At 38.0% G+C, this 19105-nt stretch overlaps 1 long non-coding RNA gene across 1 annotated transcript in view; it reads left to right on the top strand.

Moving 5' to 3' along the window:
• Nucleotides 1-408: 408 nt before the first annotated feature.
• Nucleotides 409-19105, top strand: part of LOC114670831 (uncharacterized) — a 43822-nt gene continuing 25125 nt past the window's right edge. Inside the window, exon 1 of the long non-coding RNA XR_013400668.1 lies at nucleotides 409-572. This is a non-coding gene — a long non-coding RNA (uncharacterized LOC114670831). The remainder of the gene's footprint in view (nucleotides 573-19105) is intronic.

Here is a 19105-nt window from a genome sequence, read left to right as displayed (position 1 = left end):
CAGAAATTTTCTCTTCCTGAACATTAGCTTAAGTTTTTAGCATAAGCTTTTGTAGTTGCACCTTGGTAAGCACTTTTCTCCTCTCATTTATCCAAGAAAAGGTCTAAAGAGCTGTGCCCCCTTCACTCCAATATCATCAAGGCAACCAGAAAAAAGTGACAAATGTCTAGTTATTTTTGGTTAAAGTGGTGACAGCTTGATGTCAGAAAATATTCTGGCTAATGGACGTATATTATTTTGTTTTCTCTCTCTGAACATTCCTTGAGAAAGAAGAGTGTCTGGTTTGGTGAAGGTGGGGAAATTGGGAGGTGCACATGAAACTTTATAGAGCAACTAGAATATGGTAGAACACTATGCTCAAGATGAGCCACCACGATAACACTGCCCTTCTTTCAACAAAACAAAACAAATGCAAAACCCTCAGTCTGGGGGAAAGAAGAACACGTAAAGAAATAATTGCAATTGTGTACGATAATTGATATGGGAATGACATTTTTCCACAAAGAAGAGGATGCAGAGTCAAAAGAAATTGCTTCTTTGGGGGACCAGATTGCTAAGACTTCACAAAGGAGGTGAGATTTTTGTTGGTCTCCCAGGTAACAGAGTTAGACAGATTTGGTTTTAAAATCCATTATACATTTTACATTTCCAATGTTAAATTAGAATTATGCAGTTACACATACTTCTTTTTCTTACTCGTGCCTTCAGTGACTCTTGAAATATGTTTTGTATTTTTATGTATAATTAAATTAAAATTGTATATACTTATATTTTTAATTGATAGCTCCTAGCCATAGGCAACAGTGACTAGGAAGCAATTAATTGAGTAGTTGTCCTCCTTCTTGCAGATTTTGGGCAAAGTGATAAATGGAGGCAGGACTGAGACAGGGCTGGAGGGGTTGGTTTGGGAGCTCTTGAGTCTGATGCCAAGGAAATCTTTATGCACATTTGAAGAGTACACAACCTTTACAAAGGTCATCCAACAATCTTGCTAACAGTTGGTATGTTACTCTGAAAGCAAGTATTAGACAAAATTCTACTAAATGTCCAAAGTGGTTAGCAAGAGGGCGCTAAAACAGGACTTTATAGAATCTTCTGACTTGGGTTCTCTTTCTGATTTGACCACATTGCAGATATGTGACTTCACATCAAACCATCTGTCCCTCCTGTACTTCAAAGTTGTGGTGAAAATTAAGCCAAATAAGGGAGGTATATTAGTCAGGGTTCTCCAGAAGAACAGAACCAATAGGGGAAAGAGAAATTAGTTCACACAATAATGGAAGCTGTCAATTCCAAACCTCTCCAGTTGGCAAGTTGGAGACCCAGAAAAGCTTATGGTGTAGGACTAGTCTGATGGGCTCTAGGCTTAAGATCCAGGAAGAGCCAATATTTCAGTTTGAGTCTGGAGGCAAGAAAAGACCAATGTCCCAGCTCAAAGACAGCCAATCAGGAGGAGTTCCATCCTTCTTACTCGTGGAAGTCAACCTTTTTATTCTACTCAAGCCTTTAGCTGATTGGATGAGGTCCATGCACATTAGAGAGGGCTATCTGCTTTACCAAGTCTACTAGAGTCAATGTTAACGTTATCCAAGGACACACTCACAGAAACACCAGATAATATTGATGTCTGACCAATTATTTGGGTACACTGTGGCCCAGTGAGCTGACATACAAAATTATCCATCATAGTAGACAAACTTGCTAAGTAAATTAAAGCATCATATGACTCTAAGATATTCATATGTGGAGTTTATATGAGCCTTACCTATTTACTGCCTGCTGAATATAAGGGAATACTCATTCCTTTATCTCCAAACATTCATTATCCACTTGTATTCCAGGCCTTTCACATACCCACCAGTGTGCTTGGCCTGGGGATAAAATGATGAGCAAAACAATTCCCATCCTCACAGACATTATCACGTACTGGAGAAACACATTAATCAAGTACTCACAAACATAAACATTGATAAATCGTACTTAGTGCTAAGGAGAAAAAATAACCAGGGGACTATATAGTCTTGGGCTAGGGGTGGAGTGGAGTTGTCAGAGGTTTCCTTGCAAAAGCGAAGCTAAATTGAAGTTGGAGGATAAGAAGGGGCTAAAATGTGAGAAGATAGGTGATGGAAAAGAGCTTTCATTCATTAAACAAGTATTTGTTGAGTGCCTCTCCATGTGAGACACTGTTTTAGGTGGTTGGGCTAAATCTCTAAATAAACCAGATATGGAACTTACAGTCCAGCCAGGGGAGACAGAAAAGCAACACATAATAAATAAATTATATAGTTGCTAGAAGATGACAGGTGACCTGGAAAGATGAGCCAAACAGAGCAAGGTAAGAAGTCTCAGTAGTGCAGGAAAGGAAGGTAGTGTTGCCATTTCAAATACAATTCTCAGGTTTGGCTTTGCTGAGGAGGCGGTATCCAAGCAAAGATTTGCAGATGGCTACAGAGCTGGCCACGTGGGCATCTGGAAGGACAGGAGGGAATATCCTATGCAAATGTCCTAAGGCAAGCACATGCCTGTAAGGTGTGTTGGAGGAAATGCAAGGAGGCCAAGGGCTACAGCAGAAAAAACCAGGGCAGAGGAAGTAGAAGGCAACAATATAATGAGCAGAGCACAGAGCAAAATGCTATGATTCTATAAAGAATCATCTCATGTAGTTCTTATAGAACTCTGTGAGGCAGGCACAATTACCTCCACTTACTGAATGAGAATCAGGTTCAGAGATGTGAAGTGTCTGATTCAAACTTCTGTTAACCATGAATTCCATCTGTCCCAAAGGCTGCAGAAGACTGCAGAGTGTAACGGTTAGAAATATCACCTCTAGGGCCTGACTGCCAGTTTGAATCCCGATTCTGTTAACTACAACCAGTGTGGCATTGGTATTTAACCTCTCTGTGCTTCAGTTTTTCCCATTTGTAAAAATGGAATGGTTACAATACTACCTTATATTATTCTGAGAAGTGAATGAATTAATTCATGTGGAGTGCTTATGAATAGTGTCTGGCACGTAGTAATTACTGTACTCAAAAATTGTTAGCTATTATATTGAATTCTATTCTAAGTAGTTACTCAGACAACTACTGTGTTTCTCTTTCCTCTAGCAAATGTGAATTGAGCTACCCTCTGGCTGTTGATGATAAAGAGATGAATGAGAGCAAATTACCATGAGGTTCTGTAAGTCCAGAACATAGGAGCAAGATCTGACCAGGGACAGAGATGTCCCAGGTGGAAGATAAAACGATGGATGTAAGCAAGGTGTTTAGACTTCACTTTGTTGATAATGCAAATTTTCAAAAGCTTTTAGGCAGTGGAATAGGCATAAGGTTATACTTATGGATAGATTACTGTGACTGCAATGTGGAAGGTGTTAGAAGGTATAGTGAGATGAGGGGGAAAGCATTTTTAGTGTTCCAGGAAGAAGACAGAGGGGTCTGAACTAGGGTACAGTTAATAAGGATTTACTCAAAGAGATGCCCTGGAGAGACTGTAAGTATGTCAACTATGGGAATGGGTAAGGTCAAGAAAAGAAAATAATCTAGGATAAATTCTACAGGTCCGATTTAGGTATCTGGGTGAACCATAGGGCCAACCATCAAATAGGAAATTCATGGAAACTGTTCTAAAGCTAATTTAGCAGATCAGAAGATGCCAGATTATTTGGTAAATACAGTAACCTCTGATGGAGCAGAAGTAGGTGTGGTCTATGCTTCCTTTTCCCCACAACTTGTAACAAGATGGGGTGTTACCCTGAAAGCAAGTCCCAGAAATGATTAGTAAAAAGACACAAAACCAGTGCCATACTCTGCACTAGGCATCTGACCAGCACCTTGCAGTAAAGGCTAGTGAGAACTGATTCCAGGACTTTGAGAATGAAGGGCCAGACAACTCTTTTTAGTTGAGTTAGGTTACAAGGTCCTTTGTAGAGTCAGGGGTGGCCTGTGTTGGGGAGTGGCAGTAGGGGGTTGGCTGGGGAACGCTGAACCATGGAACCATTGTGTTCCTACAAGGGTAGTGGAGCCTGCAGAACATTCCTAGCCAGTCACCTTTCTTAAACATATTCATTTCCTTAATAATTTTTTAAAGTGCTAATATTTTTAAAGAGAATTACAAACTCTAGGGTCTCAAATTTTGATAATGATAATTTAAATGTTTAGTAACCATCTTTGGAGCATTGATTTCTGATGGAGTACTTCAAATACTTCCTAATTACCCCTACCCGGCTTCCCCCAGGCATTTTTAGGATTAATCTGTACAACTGTTTAAAAATCAAACTTACTTCATATCACTTATATAGAAATAAGAAACATTTTAAAAATAAATTACCAATATATCAGGAAAGTCTGTCAGAAAGTTCTACATACACTAAATATAAAATGCCAATTGAGTACAAGTATGTGTGTTTAGTGGGTATTTGCACATTTAAATTTAAAGTTCAAGAGAGAGGGCTCAAAAATGTAAAATCAATCATTATTAATACAAAAGGCATAGATCCAAAGGAGTGGCAATGTAAGTGGCTTGGGCAGTATACATATAGTTATAAATTTGTTTGCATAATTACCCTGGGTAGATTGCTTGATTTCTTTTTCTCATGGATGGTATCATAGTAGCCACTCTAGTTGCATGTATTAACTTATTTAATCCTCACAATAACCCCGTGAGGTAGGTATTGTTATTCCATTTATATAGAAGAGGAAACCAAGGTATGAATAGGTTAAGTAACTTGTCCAAGATCATACACACACACACACAATACAACACCTGGGACTTTCATCACCAAAAAGGAAAATAAAATCTTATTATTAGGTTGTTTTACTAGATGAATGAAATGCAGAGGTTTTCTTTTGTTTATTTTTAAAATAGAAAATCAGGTTACTGCCACTAAATAAAAACTGTGGAAATATTTTGTTGCTTCCTGTAAGGCCAACTTCAGTGTTAGAGTTAAAGGAAACTCCTTAATTAAATAATGTGGTCACTGGGAAGCAGCACTTCCAGGCTGTAGGTTGAGAGGGAGCACAACCTGTGCCAGTAACCAGAGTCAGGGAATTCCAGAAATGGGATGCTCCCTTTTCTCTCCTCCGTGAGGGGAATTGGATGTTTGGCTCCTCAGTGGGGTCAGGCACCTGTGAGGAACAATATTGGCATAACTCTCTCCCATGGGCTGCAGGGCAAATGTCCTTCCTGGTACCTCTCTGGAGAGCTCTGCAGCTTCTCTCTGCCATATGAGGTCCCAAAATGAATTTAGAGATCTCCTGGGGCCACCAGGTAGAGAAGAATAGTCTACACCAGCAGCAGCAGTGGGCCATAGTTGTGAATTATTCGTGCAAAGCAGAGAGCAAATTCAAATGGTATTTCGCTGGAGTCAGACATAGGCTGTGGGGCAGTGTGGTGCATTTCCTCCTTAAGGTGGTTTTATTGATCACACAATTTTTTGTGGTACTGTTTTGATCCATCCTTATTTTTTAAATATCTGGAAGCTTCAGGAAATGGAAGCGGTCAGGGCTGTTTACCATTTCTAAAGGCTTTGTTTTCATTGTGATGGTTGTCATTAGAGTGGGCTCCATTTTCAATTGCTCATGGAGCACGTGGAGGATATTTATTTTTTATATATAGTCTATATAACAACCAAGCTAAAAAAGATTATAAAAGAATCAAATCCTCACGTCAATATTAACCTTGAATGTAAACAGGGTAAATGCACCACTTAAAAGACAGAGTGGCAAGTTGGATAAAGAAGCAAGACCCAACTGTCTGTTATCTTCAAGATACTCATCTCACATGCAATGACATCCATAGATTCAAAGTAAAGGGATGGAGAAAAATCTACAAAAACACCAACAATGATCAAAAAGGACAAAGAAGGGCATTACATATGAAGAAAGGTTCAACTCAACAAGAAGATTTAATTATCCTACACATGTATGCACCCAGTGTTGGACCACCCAGATTCATAAAACAAGTTCTTAGACCTATGAAGATAGGTAACCACACAATAATATTGGGAGACTTCAACAACCCACATATGCTATTAGACAGATCACTAGGCAGAAAACTAATAGATATTTGAGACCTAAACTCAACACTTGAACAAATGGACCTAACAGACATCTATGGAATAGTCCACCCAGCAACAGAATACACACTCTTCTCATCTTCACATGGCACATACTCTAATGTCAACCACGTATTTGGTCATAAAGCAATTCTCAACAAATTAAAAAAACTAGAATCACCAACCACACTCTCACACAGGAGCACAATAAAAATAGCAATCAATACCAGGACAATCTCTCAAAACCATACAATGACATGAAAATCTTAAAAATTTGCTCTTGAATGACTTTTGGGTAAAGAATGAAAATAAGCGGAAATCACAAAATTATTTGAAACTAATGAAAATAAAGATACAATGTGCCAGAATCTCTAGGAAATAGTTACAGCATGTTTAGAGGGAAGTTTATAACTAAATGCCTACATCAAAAAGACAAAGATCTCAAATTAACATCACATGTAGAACTAGAAAAACAAGAGTAAACCAATCCCAAAGCTAGCAGAAGAAAATAACTAACAAAAATCCGGTTAACTAAATAAAATTGAGATGTGAAAATCTATACAAAACATCAATGGGTCCAAAAGTTGTTTCTTTGAAAGAATAAATAAGATGAACAGACATGCACCTAGTGGGCAAAGGGTATGAACAGACATTTTTCAGAATAAGGCATACAGATGGCCAATGAATCTATAGAAAAATACTCAACATCTCTAATCATTAGAGAAATGCAAACCAAAACCACAATGAAATTCCATCTCACACATCAGAATGGCTATTATTAAGAACTCAAAAAACTAACAGATGTTGGTGAGGTTGTTGAGAAAAGGGAGCACTTTTACACTGCTGTTGTAAATGTAAATTAGTTCAGCCACTGGTGAAAACAGTTTGGTGATTTCTCAAGAAATTAAATCAGAATTACCATTTGATGCAACTATCACCTTATTGGATATATACCCAAAACAATATAAATTTTTCTACCATAAGGACACATGCATACATAGGTTCATCACAGCACTTTTCACAACAGCAGAGATGTGGAGTCAACCTTGATGCCTATCAGCGGTGTACTATGTAAAGAAAATGTGATACATATACACCATGGAATATTATGCAGCCATAAAAAGAACAAGATCACATCCTTTGCAGCAACATGGATGGAGTTGGAGGCCATTATTCTAAGCAAACTAGCACAGGAACAGAATATCAAATACCACATGCTCTGTTTTATAAGTGGGAGCTAAACTTTAAGTACATGTGGTCACAAAGAAAGGAACAACAGACACTGGACCTATTTGAGGGTGTAGGCTGGCAGGAGGGAGAGGATTGAAAAACTACCTATCAAGTGCTTATGCTTCTACATGGATGACAAAATAATCTGTACACCAAACCCCTGCAACACATGATTTACCTATATAACAAACCTGCACATATACCCCTGAACCTAAAATAAAAGTTAAAAAAACCCACACAATCAGAAATGACAAAGCGGATATTACCACCGACCCACATAAATACAAATGTCCTTCTGAAACTATTTTGAACACTTCTGTGTACACAAACGAGAAAGCCTAGAAGAAATAGATAAATTCCTGGAAACATATCACCTCACAAGATTGAACTAAGAAGAAAGAAATCCAAACCAGTAACAAGTTCTGAAATTGAATGAGAAACCTACCAACCAGAAAAAAACCATGCACCAGATGGATTCACAGCTGAATTCTACCAGACATATAAAGAAGAGCTGGTAACAATACTACTGAAATTATTCCAAAGAATCAAGGAGGAGGGACTCCTTCCTAACTCATTCTATGAAGCCAGTATTGCTCTGGATACTAAAATCTGGCAAAGACACATGAAAAAAGAAAACTTCAGGTCAATATCCCAAATAAACATAGGCACAAAAATCAACAAAATACTATCAAACCTAATCCAGTAGCATATCAAAAAGATAATTCACTATGATCAAGTAGACTTTATTCCTGTGATGCAAGGTTGGTTCAACATAAGCAAAACAATAGATGTGACTGATCACATAAACAACTAATAATTAAAACTACATGATAATCTCAATAGATGTAAAAGAAACTTTCGATAAAATTCAACATGCCTTCATGTTAAAAACCCTTAGCAAACTGGGCATTGAAGGAACATACCTCAAACAAAAGCCATGTATGACAAACACACAGCCACATAACACTGAACAGGCAAAAGCTGGAAGAATTTTCCTTGAGAACTGGAAGAAGACAAGGGTACTCACTCTCACCACTCCTTTTGATGACCATGAGATCAGTAATGAAGACTCCTCTTTATTTTCTAATACTGGCAATTTTTTATCATCTCTTTTCTTTTCTTTGTTGGCCTGGTACTACGATTTGAATCTTTGTCCCTTCTGAAATTTATGTTGAAATTTAATTGCCATTATAACAGTGTTAAGACGTAGGACCTTTTAGAGGTGATTAGGTCATAAGGGCTCTTCCCTCATTATTAAATTAATGTCAGTGTGAGTTTGTTAAAAAGGGGGGAGTTTGTCTACACTCCCTGCATCTTGTCCAGTGCTGTTTTTTGGGATATTATCAGGTCAATATCCTTCTACCTTCCATCATCTGGTCCCTCAGTTTTAGACTTCCCAGCTTCCTGAACTGTACAAAATAAATTTCTGTTCATTATAATTTACCCAGTCTCAAGTATTCTGTTGTAGAAGTAAAGTGAACTAAGATACCTGGCTATCAGTTTATCAATTTTATTGTTCTTTTCCAAAAGCCAGAATTTTCTGTTGTTGATTTTTTTCTATTGATTTTCTGTTTTCAATGACATCAATTCCTTTTCTAGTTTTTATTATTTTATTATTTTGTGCTTGATTTGGGCTTAAATTTATGTTCTTTCTATAGTTTCCTATAGAAAGAACATAAGCTTACATTGTTGATTATAAATATTTCTTCTTTTCTAACATGTGCAGCTACTGCCATTTTGTAAGCTTACATTGTTGATTATAAATATTTCTTCTTTTCTAACATGTGCAGCTACTGCCATTTTCCTTAAGCTATGCTTTTGCTACATTCCACAAATTTTGATAAATTGTATTTTAATTTTTATGTATTTCTAAATATTTTAAAATGTCTGAGACTATTTTTGACCCTTTTTTAGAGATGTATTTGTGTGTTTGGATTTTTCAGGTATCTTTCTGTTTTTGATATTTAGTTTAATTTCATTGTGATTGAGAACGTATTTTGTATAATTTATATTCTTTTAAATATGTTAAATTGTATTTTACTTATTGCTCATATGTAGTCTATCTTGCTAAATGTTTCACCTGAGCTTGGGAAGAATAAAAATATTCTATATATTTCAATTAGTTCAAGTTGATTGATGGTATTGTTTATTTTGATTATATCTTTATTTATTCTCTGCCTGCTGAATCATTTTCAATTACTGAAAAAGAGGTATGAGATTCTCCAACCATGGGAGTGAATTTATCTGTTTCTCCTTTCAACTTTTGCCTATCAACTTTTGCCTCATGTATTTTGATACCCTGTTGTTCAGTGCATACACATTAGGGATTGCTATATCTTCTTGAAGAGTTAGTCCTTTTATTAGTATGTAATGTTCTTCTTTATCCCTGATAATTTTCCTTATTCTGAAGTCGTTTGTCTGAAATTAATATAGGTATTCTAGCTTTCATTTGATTAGCATCAGCATTGCATTCCTTTATACATATGTATATATGTGTGTGTGTGTGTGCATGTGTGTTTGTGTGTGTCAAAGGGGTTTCTTGTTGACAGCATATAATTATAGACTCCTAAACTGTGAGAAAATAAATTTCTGCTGTTTAACCTATTCAGTATATGGTATTTTGTTTTAGTAGCCCAAATGAGTCTGATACAGTGATATAACTGGTTTAATATCTACAATGTGTGTAACTGTTTTCTACTGGTTGCATTTAAAAATATATTGCTCTCTTTTTCTAACTTCTCTGGCTGGCTTTGATTGAGCATTTAATATAATTTCATCTTCTCTCCTTTCTTAGTATTTTATTTGATTTCCTCTTTATTCCTTCTCTGATACTCTTCCTTTTTTATATAGATCAAAATTCTGACCTATATAATTTGTCTTTTCTCTGAAGAACTTCTAATATTTCTTACAGGCCTACTTACAATAAACCACTTCAGTTTTTATTTGTCTGAGAAAGCCTTTATTTTTCCTTTTTTGAAAATAATTTTGTTGGGTATAACACTCTAGGTTGGTGGTATTGTTTTTCTTTCAATACTTTAAATATTTCGCTTCACTCTCTTCTGACTTGCATGGTTTCTGAGGAGAAGTTCAACATAATTTTCATCCTTATTTTTCTATAGGTGAAGTGAGTATTTTTTCCCCTCTGGCTTTAAAAAATCTCTCTCTCTCTCTCTCTCTTTCTGCAGTTTTAGTGTGATATGCCATGGTGTTGATTATTTCATATTTATCCTGATTGGTGTTTTCTAAGCTTCCTTGATTTTGATTTGGTGTCTGTCACTAACTTTTGAAAATCCTAGACATTATTACTTTTAATATTTCTTCTCTTCTCCTCTCCTTCTTCTTTTTCTTTTGTCATTCCAAGTACATGAATGTTATACCTTTTGAAATTGCCCCACAGTTCCTGGATGCTCTGATTTTAAAATTTTTATTATCTTTTGTACTTTCTCTTTGTATCTCTGGAAGTTTCTGTTACCATATTTTCAAGTCCATGCCCAGTCTCCTAATCAGTCTTCTGATGAGCCCATCAAAGACATTCTTCATTTCTATTACAGTGTTTTTGACTAGCATTTCCTGTTCACTCTTGATTAGGGTTTCCGTCTCTCTGCTTACAGAACCCATCTGTTCTTACATGTCTATATTTATACTAGAGACTTTAACATAGTAATCATAGTGTTTAAGTTACCTAATAATTTCCAAATCTTTCTCATATCTGAATTTTGTTTTTATACTTGCTTTGTCTCATTAGGTTCTATTTTATTTTATTTTATTTTTTCTTTGCATTTTAGCATGACTCATAGTATTTTGTTGAAATCTGGACATGTATTGAATAACAGGAACTGAGGGAATAGGCCTTTAGTGTAAGGTTTTATGCTTCTCCGGCTGGGGGTTGGGCTGTTTTCATGTTTATGGCAGATATAGTTGCCAAAGGTTTCACTTTCTTCATTTATGTCTCCCCTCTTGTATTTGGCTTCCCAAAAAGCTACTCCTTAAATAGAATCTGTGTCTTGCAGCTCTCCACTCTTACTGTACTGAAGCCCTGTTGGTGATAAGGTACAAGAGGAGAAATATTCTATAATTTTATGATGGTACCTCAGTGTTTTAGTGTGTCTGTGTGTCTGCACTGTGACTTTTACAGTGTTTCTTAACTTGTTTATTCTCTCCTTAGGTGAGATAGAAAGGCTGGAGGAAACTGGGACTGGATAAATACCTTTCTCACTGGTGGTATAAGCATTTGGAAAAGTTGTTTCTCCTAGACATTAGGCTTTTGTCATAGAGCATGTTCTGGATTCCTCTCAAAATGATTTATTTTCCCTTCCTCCTACCAAAAATAAGAATTTTTTCTTTTTAATTTCCATGACTTGTTCACCATGAGAACCTGAGGATTCCTGGAGATAAAATTCAGAAAAGTGTGACAGTCCCTCTAGGACCTGGGTGCCCAAGAAGTCTTACTCTAAGCGAGTTTACACTCGGCCTCTAGCAATTCATCAAAATAATCATTAAAGTGTTTCTACCAGTTTATAGCTCTTGTGGCTTCTGCAGCAGATAAGCTAATCTCAACTGTGATTCTCTGTATTTGGCTATGATTCTCTGAGTTCGGCCATGATTCTATGTATTCATCTATTTTTCTAAATTTCAGGGACACAGTTTTTCCCCTGAACTAAATTCTCTGATGAATTGAAGGAAAGTTATTGATTTTCAATATGTTGGGCTTTTTCTCAAAAGGATGCAAGGAATGACTTCCAGCTTTTGACATGTTGTAGCTGAAACTGAAGGTGTTTTATACATTTTGACGATCAACTTTCTCTTTATTATAATACAACTGCTTTATTTATTTATTTATTTATTTATTTATTTTTTGAGATGGAGTTTTGCTCTGTTGCCCAGGCTGGAGTGCAGTGGCACGATCTCAGCTTATTGTAACCTCTATCTCCCGGGTTCAAGCGATTCTCCTGCTTCAGCCTCCTGAGTCGCTGGGACTACAGGTGTGTGACACTATGCCTGGTGAATTTTTTTTTTTTTTTTTTTGTATTTTTAGTAGAGGCAGGGTTTAGCCATGTTGGCCAGGCTGGTCTCAAACTCCTGACATCAGATGATCCACCTGCCTCAGCCTCCCAAAGTGCTGGGATTATAGGCATGAGCCACCATACCCAGCCTGCAATTGCATTTAATCAGTTGAATTAGTGATAACTGAAGGACTATCACTGATTGTTGCAAATTGTTTTAGCCTTCAGAGACAGGATTCTATTAGGCTTTCTTTCCACCTTTCCACCCCATCTCCCACTTCCCAGCCCAAATATTACATTCTGTTTGACAACTTCAAGTATGTTAAGTTCAAAGTAAGGAAACAATCAACACTGATGAATTCCTGCAGGTGCTCTTTAAGTGTAGTTCAAAAGTATGAATGCTTTTGTAGACCAGTTTGAAAAACAGTGAAACCCTAGGACACTGATTTGGGTTGATTGGCATGATTCCAGGACACAGAACCCAGAGAGCTATCTGCTCTGCCTACTAGCTTCCTTTCCCAGTGCCAGCAAGTCCTCCCAACTCACGTTAGTATTTCCTTGTTCATGATTTGCCATAACTCATACACCAGCATATGGTCTTGGGACCATCTGTTTCAGGATTACCTGGGATGTGTGTTTAAAAGTTCATATCCTAGACCTGAGTCAAGATCTTAGGATGTTGGGTGTCAGAATCTGTGAGTATAAATCCCTTTTGCTCCTGCTCCACCACCACAACCACCATGGTTCTCATGTTCACTTAAATTTGAATCCTACTGCTCTTAGAGTAGACATTTAAGAAACCACCAAGTTAGACTGAGTATGTATGCATACTGTACAATTCAAGAGTATTAACTGAATACTATTGTGCTGTAAAGAAGATAAAAGGAAGGCTATATATGATTCATGCCTTCTAAACACAATTTACTAGGGGAGACAGGATAAAACATCTAATTATGATACTCATCAAATTTAGAGACATGTAGTAATAGAAGCAGCAAGGATTACTTCTACTTAAGGGGATCAGGAAAGATTAGTGGAGAAGGTGACATTTACTTTAAGCTCTGAGGCTTGCAGAAGGAAAGGTGTACATTCTAAGCAGAGGAAGCCCCAGGAGCAATAGCAAGGACCTTGGCAATGACTGGCATGTGTGTGGCGAATGTAGGAGAACTAGGAGGAAGAGATGAAGCCAAAAAGTAAACTGCGACTATGACAGTCCTGGAATTCCAACTGAAGGAATTCTGCTTTATTCTGTCATTAAAGGGGGGAATGGTTATTGAAGGTTTCTGAACAGTGGATGACATGGTTACTCTTAAGAAATATTATGGCAGCAATGTGAAAGGAAAGACTAAGGTGAAGGACAGTTGGGGGCTGTGCCAACAGTCCATGTAATAGATAACAAAAAGCTAATCTGTGGAGCAGCAGTGGAGGCAGAGAAGAGGGAATTTGAAGTATACTAGAAAGTTTTAGATTTGCTGCATGGTCCAATTTATTACCAAAAAAAGGGCGTACTACAAGCACGGTGGCTCACGCCTATATTCCCAGCACTTTGGGAGGCCAAAGTAGGAGGATCACTTAAAGCCAGGAGTTTGCGACCAGCCTGGGTAACATAGTGAGACCCTGTCCTTAAAAAAAAAAAAATCAGCTGGCTGTAGTGGCATTTGCCTGTAGACTTAGCTACTCACGAGGCTGAGGCAGGAGATCACTTGAGCCCAAGAGTTTGAGGTTGCAGTGAGCTATGATTGTGCCACTGCACTCTAACCTGGGTGACAGAGAGAAAGAGAGAGATCCTGCCTCTTAAAGAGAAATAGGATAATGTTGAAGTTGATTCAGGTTTCTAGTTTGTGTAAGTGGATGAGTGGTGACAATATGCAAGTATAAATAGACTCAAGTCTATTGGAAGGTGTACCCATCTTAGGTGCTTTTGTAGCTATATATAGCCTCCAAAAATTTGAGGTGATGAAATTTAGCTGTTATGCAATAAGGGTAGAATATATAATGAAAACAGCTCTCAGACAAAATTCTGCCACACATTTAGACATGTATTAAATATTTTCTAAGTGGGCATAAAACAATGCATACAACCTGTCTCGTAACCTTGTTGACATCCCATTTGTCTGTTCTTTAAAGTAACTGACCCAAGCTTACATTAAAGGTTCATTTGAGGCTGACTGAATAATTAAGGCAGGATTCAGGCACCTTTTTATTAACAATCTGGAAACTTGGATCCTCTGATTCAGTGGCTGGACACAGAGGGCCCTCTAGGGATCAAGTCTTGAGTGTCTTTTCTAAAGTGAGACTAAAGGGCTTGTTAGAACACTTATTCCATGCTTATGCAAGAATTAGAAATATCATTCAAGTATCCTCAAATTTTAACTATCACTAATTTCACCAAGGATGTTTTGTTTCTGAAATTCATTATGCTACATAACAATATCACATCCAAGGCCAACATAACTGGACCGGTATAGAAGGTACTTTAGAATGTGGCCTTTCTGATGTGGTGGCAGCTTTCTAACTGATCATCCAATAAATGAGAGCTCCAATTAGGACAGCTGACTTCCCTGGAGTGTACTTTAAACAAACATGCACATATTTACATCACTCTGTCTAAGGTGAAGTATTTTAAAGTAAGTTGCATATACGGTAACACCAAGATCTGGGACTCAAGAAGAGAAATGATTTCAAGGAAAGAAGAATAACTTGCTTATGTAAATCTTGACATTCTACAAAAATATACAACTACCCATAATAGGAGATTTTTTGACCATTAAAAAAAATCTCTTTTCAAATCTACTTGTTCTTTGCTTATCTTTGGCACCATGTAAAATCCTCTGCCAATAGAAGAATACAGCAAAAACTAAAAGTGGCCTTTCCACCAGCAATTTTTTTTTCCTAGGCTCTGCATTTGAGAAAATTGGTTTTCTAAAGGAGCAATAAGGCAAGAGCATATCGTAACAAAGACTGGCCAAAGAAACAATACATTCCAACATGTATGGATTTTAAATATGTTGATTCTCATAGAATGCTGCAGGAAATGGGAGTATGCAATATGTCTGTAATCCAATTTGATTCAGTGAGACTGAGACTTCTTCATCTTAAATTCAATGAGGAGCTTCAGAGGTTACATGAAAAATAATTCTGTCTGTAGAGCCATGGCAAAGGATCATGATGGCAAAAAAGACAGAATGAGCCTACCTACACCAGTAGCCTATCTTTGATCTCTCCCTTGCACACCTCCTGCTGCCTGCCTACTCTGCTCCTTGCACAAAGCATGGTTGAATAGCACAGGACAGGGCTGTGACACAAGCTAGATGCTCTTTATTTGAATCTGGTTTCACCCTTAACTGGTTCTGCAAGTCCAAGGTCCTGAAATGACTTGACTGCAGTTTTCAATTCTGTAGAAAGGAGTTAGGAATTGTGCCTGTCACAGAAATTGTGTGGGTATTACAGGAGCTAATGCATGTGAGCTGCTTAACAAAGGGCTGGGACACCGTACTTAATATGTGTTAATGAGACCATTGCAGTATAGTATTGGGTGAGCGAGAACTCTAAATTGTTTTTGAAAAAGAACTCCTGTTTGTATTTTCTTTGTTGGATAGACTCACATTTTACCGTGCCTCGGGTTTTCTTCATTCAGGCAGGAATCAGTTGAGCAGTACAGTACTTGTTAGTTAGGTAAAAGTAAGGCCGATTTCCTTTGAGGAAGAAAGAGCAGAACATTTGGAAGCCTGACAAGGCAGGTCCCTGTCAACATCCCCTGCTATATAAAGGTGAGTAAATTGGCATATGGGGGTCAAAAAGCCTCCTTAGAGTAAAAGAGACCTCTGTCACCCATTTTGAGGTTCAATATTATCAGAAACTCTGTGGTGAACTCCCATGATTTGAGATTAGTCAGCAGTGTCAAACAACCCATGTGATTACAAGGGACCAGTTTCCAACAGTAACCATGTATGGCAATGAAGGAACCAATAACACTAATGGACTGAGCAGACTTACAATTACTCTTAAATGCCCACAGGACTGAGTGGTCCACAGGGTTAATAGTTGAAATGAGAGCACCTCAGGGAGGTATTATTGGATTCTGGGTAATATTGGGAAGCAAATTTTAAGAGGTTAGTTAAGAAAATACTAGTGATAAGGCCATGTATTATGCAAAGTTATCATAGTACTTACGTTGTATTCATGCATCCATCTATCCATTCATTCATTCCTTTATTCCCCTTTATTCCTTCCTTTATTCACCCATCAACATGCATTTTTACAGGTGCTGTTTAAAACAGAGAGCTTTATAAGGCATGGTTTTGGTTGCCAAGTGGCCAATACTCATATCAAGGAACCATGTTTCATGGGATAATACATGACGGACTTTCATTACATTTGCTTTGTTACTATTTTGCCAGTAAAACATTGTATACTCAGGAAAGCCTAACCATCACCTTACTACATGTGCTAAATGTTTCACCCTGTGTATGTGTGTATGTGTGTGGGGTGTGTGTGTGTGTGTATACAAGCATTTGTGTTTACAGATTCTCAGAATGACAAAGTATGCCAGTCTTTGCTCAGTTTTAGTGTGGTGACTGCTATTTGGTGTGGAAGTTTGTTTTGCAAAACAATATAGAATTTCCAAAACCTACCAGTACTTGGAGAAGAAAACCTCAGAAAGCATGCTCTGGTGGACTCTCCCTTGTCTGCCAATGGAGACATGAATTTTTGCAATTCAGTATCAGATCTGGCTCCCATGAAGCCCCTATTGTCTTTTCTTCTGATGACAAACGTAAACTGACCACATCAGAAGACATACTGATGAAGACAGCTTTTCTTGTTACCAAGTAATGAACAGCCACTGCCACTTCAGGCCTTATGAGTCTAGAATAGATGAATTCCCGTCTGTCATGGATTATCAGATATTTCTGCATCTGTGCAATAAAGGTAATTATTGACAGTACAATAAAAGTAGGACTGCATCTGTGGATTTGCTATCTTTTCTCCTTTGCTAATCTTCTGTATTTTCCTTTTTGGTCCCAAGATGATAGAATAAACATGCTTTTTGGATGCAAGAGGGCATCTGATCCAATATTCCTTAATTAATGTAAGCTTTTAAAAATCATTCGAATATCCTCAGATGGTCTTTGAATACCTACGTAGAATGAGAAAAAACCTCACAGCACTTATTTAAAAATTCCTATTCATGGCAGCATCTCATGGAAGTACTCTAACCAGCTGTCAAGCAGGCAGGTCTCCCCATAGCTTCTGGACAGCCCCAAGGCTTCCAGAAAGATAGTGGAGAGGATCAGGTTGACAGATTGTTTTTGCTGTCTTAACGAGCACAAATTAACCGATTTTGCTGCAAAATCTCTCTGGATTGTGACAGACAAAACATCTTGCACAACATAATACGTCTTTAGTGGGCTGCTCTGGTTTCTTCATGTAGGGGCTGACAGTCTAGCTTGCCGATTGTAGTTTGTTCCAAGTTAATTTTTTGCTCTTATGACTCAGCCTTAGCATTTTCTGATGACAGATATTGATATCCACTGCTGGGTCATTTTGTCTGCTGGTTGTTTACTTCCTCTTTGTAGTGAATGTTTTCTTGCAGGCATTAACATGTGTTGTAAAGATCTTCATATTTTGTAATCACTCACTTATGTCCATCCATACTCTTCCATGACCCCTGACCAGCCAACTAGGCCACTTGTCACAGTCCGTAAATTCATATATATTCCAACTTTGGGTTACTTTTCTCTCCACACAAAGGATATGACCAGGTAAACAAACCAAAGCATTGATCATTGGGAAGAATATCCCTTTTCAATGTTTTTCAATGCCATCCCTGAACATGCTAAGGTTGCTGTCCATTTTCTGTTGATGGCTGCATACCAAGCCAAGACATCCATAAACCAAGGTTAATTTTTTTCCTTTCTAGTAGTTGATCAGTTGGTGTCCAGCATATGTCCGGAGGTGTGAGTTAAAAAAGGAATGCTATTATAATAAAGGGGGAAGCTCTGGGTGCCTCGACTTGGGACAAGTAAGCTTATGAAGCTTACTTGTCTTCTCTGGTCCTGCTTGCGATTCATGCTGGATGTACCATTTCCATCTTATGATGAACTATTGCTGGTCCTACCCAACCTTATGACTAGACAGATAGGACCCAACCCATGATGAGCAATTGAATTGTATGGTCATGTGTTGTGCCATGGTAAGTACCCCATCTCTAGCAGGGGCCAGTACTATGTCAGAAGTTGTTTTTCAGAAAACATGTAATTACCTGCTATAGATTGTATGGCCTTGCTTCAGAAACCCAGACACCAGTGTTGTGATCTCCCACTGGGGCATGACACAGGCTCCACCTGGCCTCTTTTCTCACCACTGATACCTCTAACACCATTGGGTTTACCTGTCCATGGCCCAAGTGGTGGCAGAGTTGCTTGGCTCTGCATCTTGGACTTGCTGTAGAGTCCTCTTCTGTTCTAGACTTAACAACCCCACTAAAACCTGGAAGCCTTTCCCTTTGCCCAGTATATCAAATGGAGAATATTTTTTTGTGTGTAATGTAGGTGATATGATTTGGCTATGTCCCCACCCAAATCTCATCTTGAATTCCCATGTGCTGTGGGAGGGACCCGGTGGGAGGTAATTGAATCATGGAGGCAGGTCTTTCCGGTGCTGTTCCCGTGATAGTGAACAAGTCTCATGAGATCTGATGTTTTTAAAAAGGAGAGTTTCCCTCACAAGTTCTCTTCTCTTGTCTGCCACCATGTGAGATGTGCCTTTCACCTTCTGCCATGATTGTGAGGCCTCCCTAGCCACGTGGAACTGTGAG

Source organism: Macaca mulatta, chromosome 11 (genome assembly GCF_049350105.2).
Source record: "Macaca mulatta isolate MMU2019108-1 chromosome 11, T2T-MMU8v2.0, whole genome shotgun sequence".
Taxonomy (NCBI): Eukaryota; Metazoa; Chordata; class Mammalia; order Primates; family Cercopithecidae; genus Macaca; species Macaca mulatta.
The sequence above is the reverse complement of the archived record's forward strand: the minus strand, read 5'-3'. Positions and strand labels throughout refer to the sequence as shown.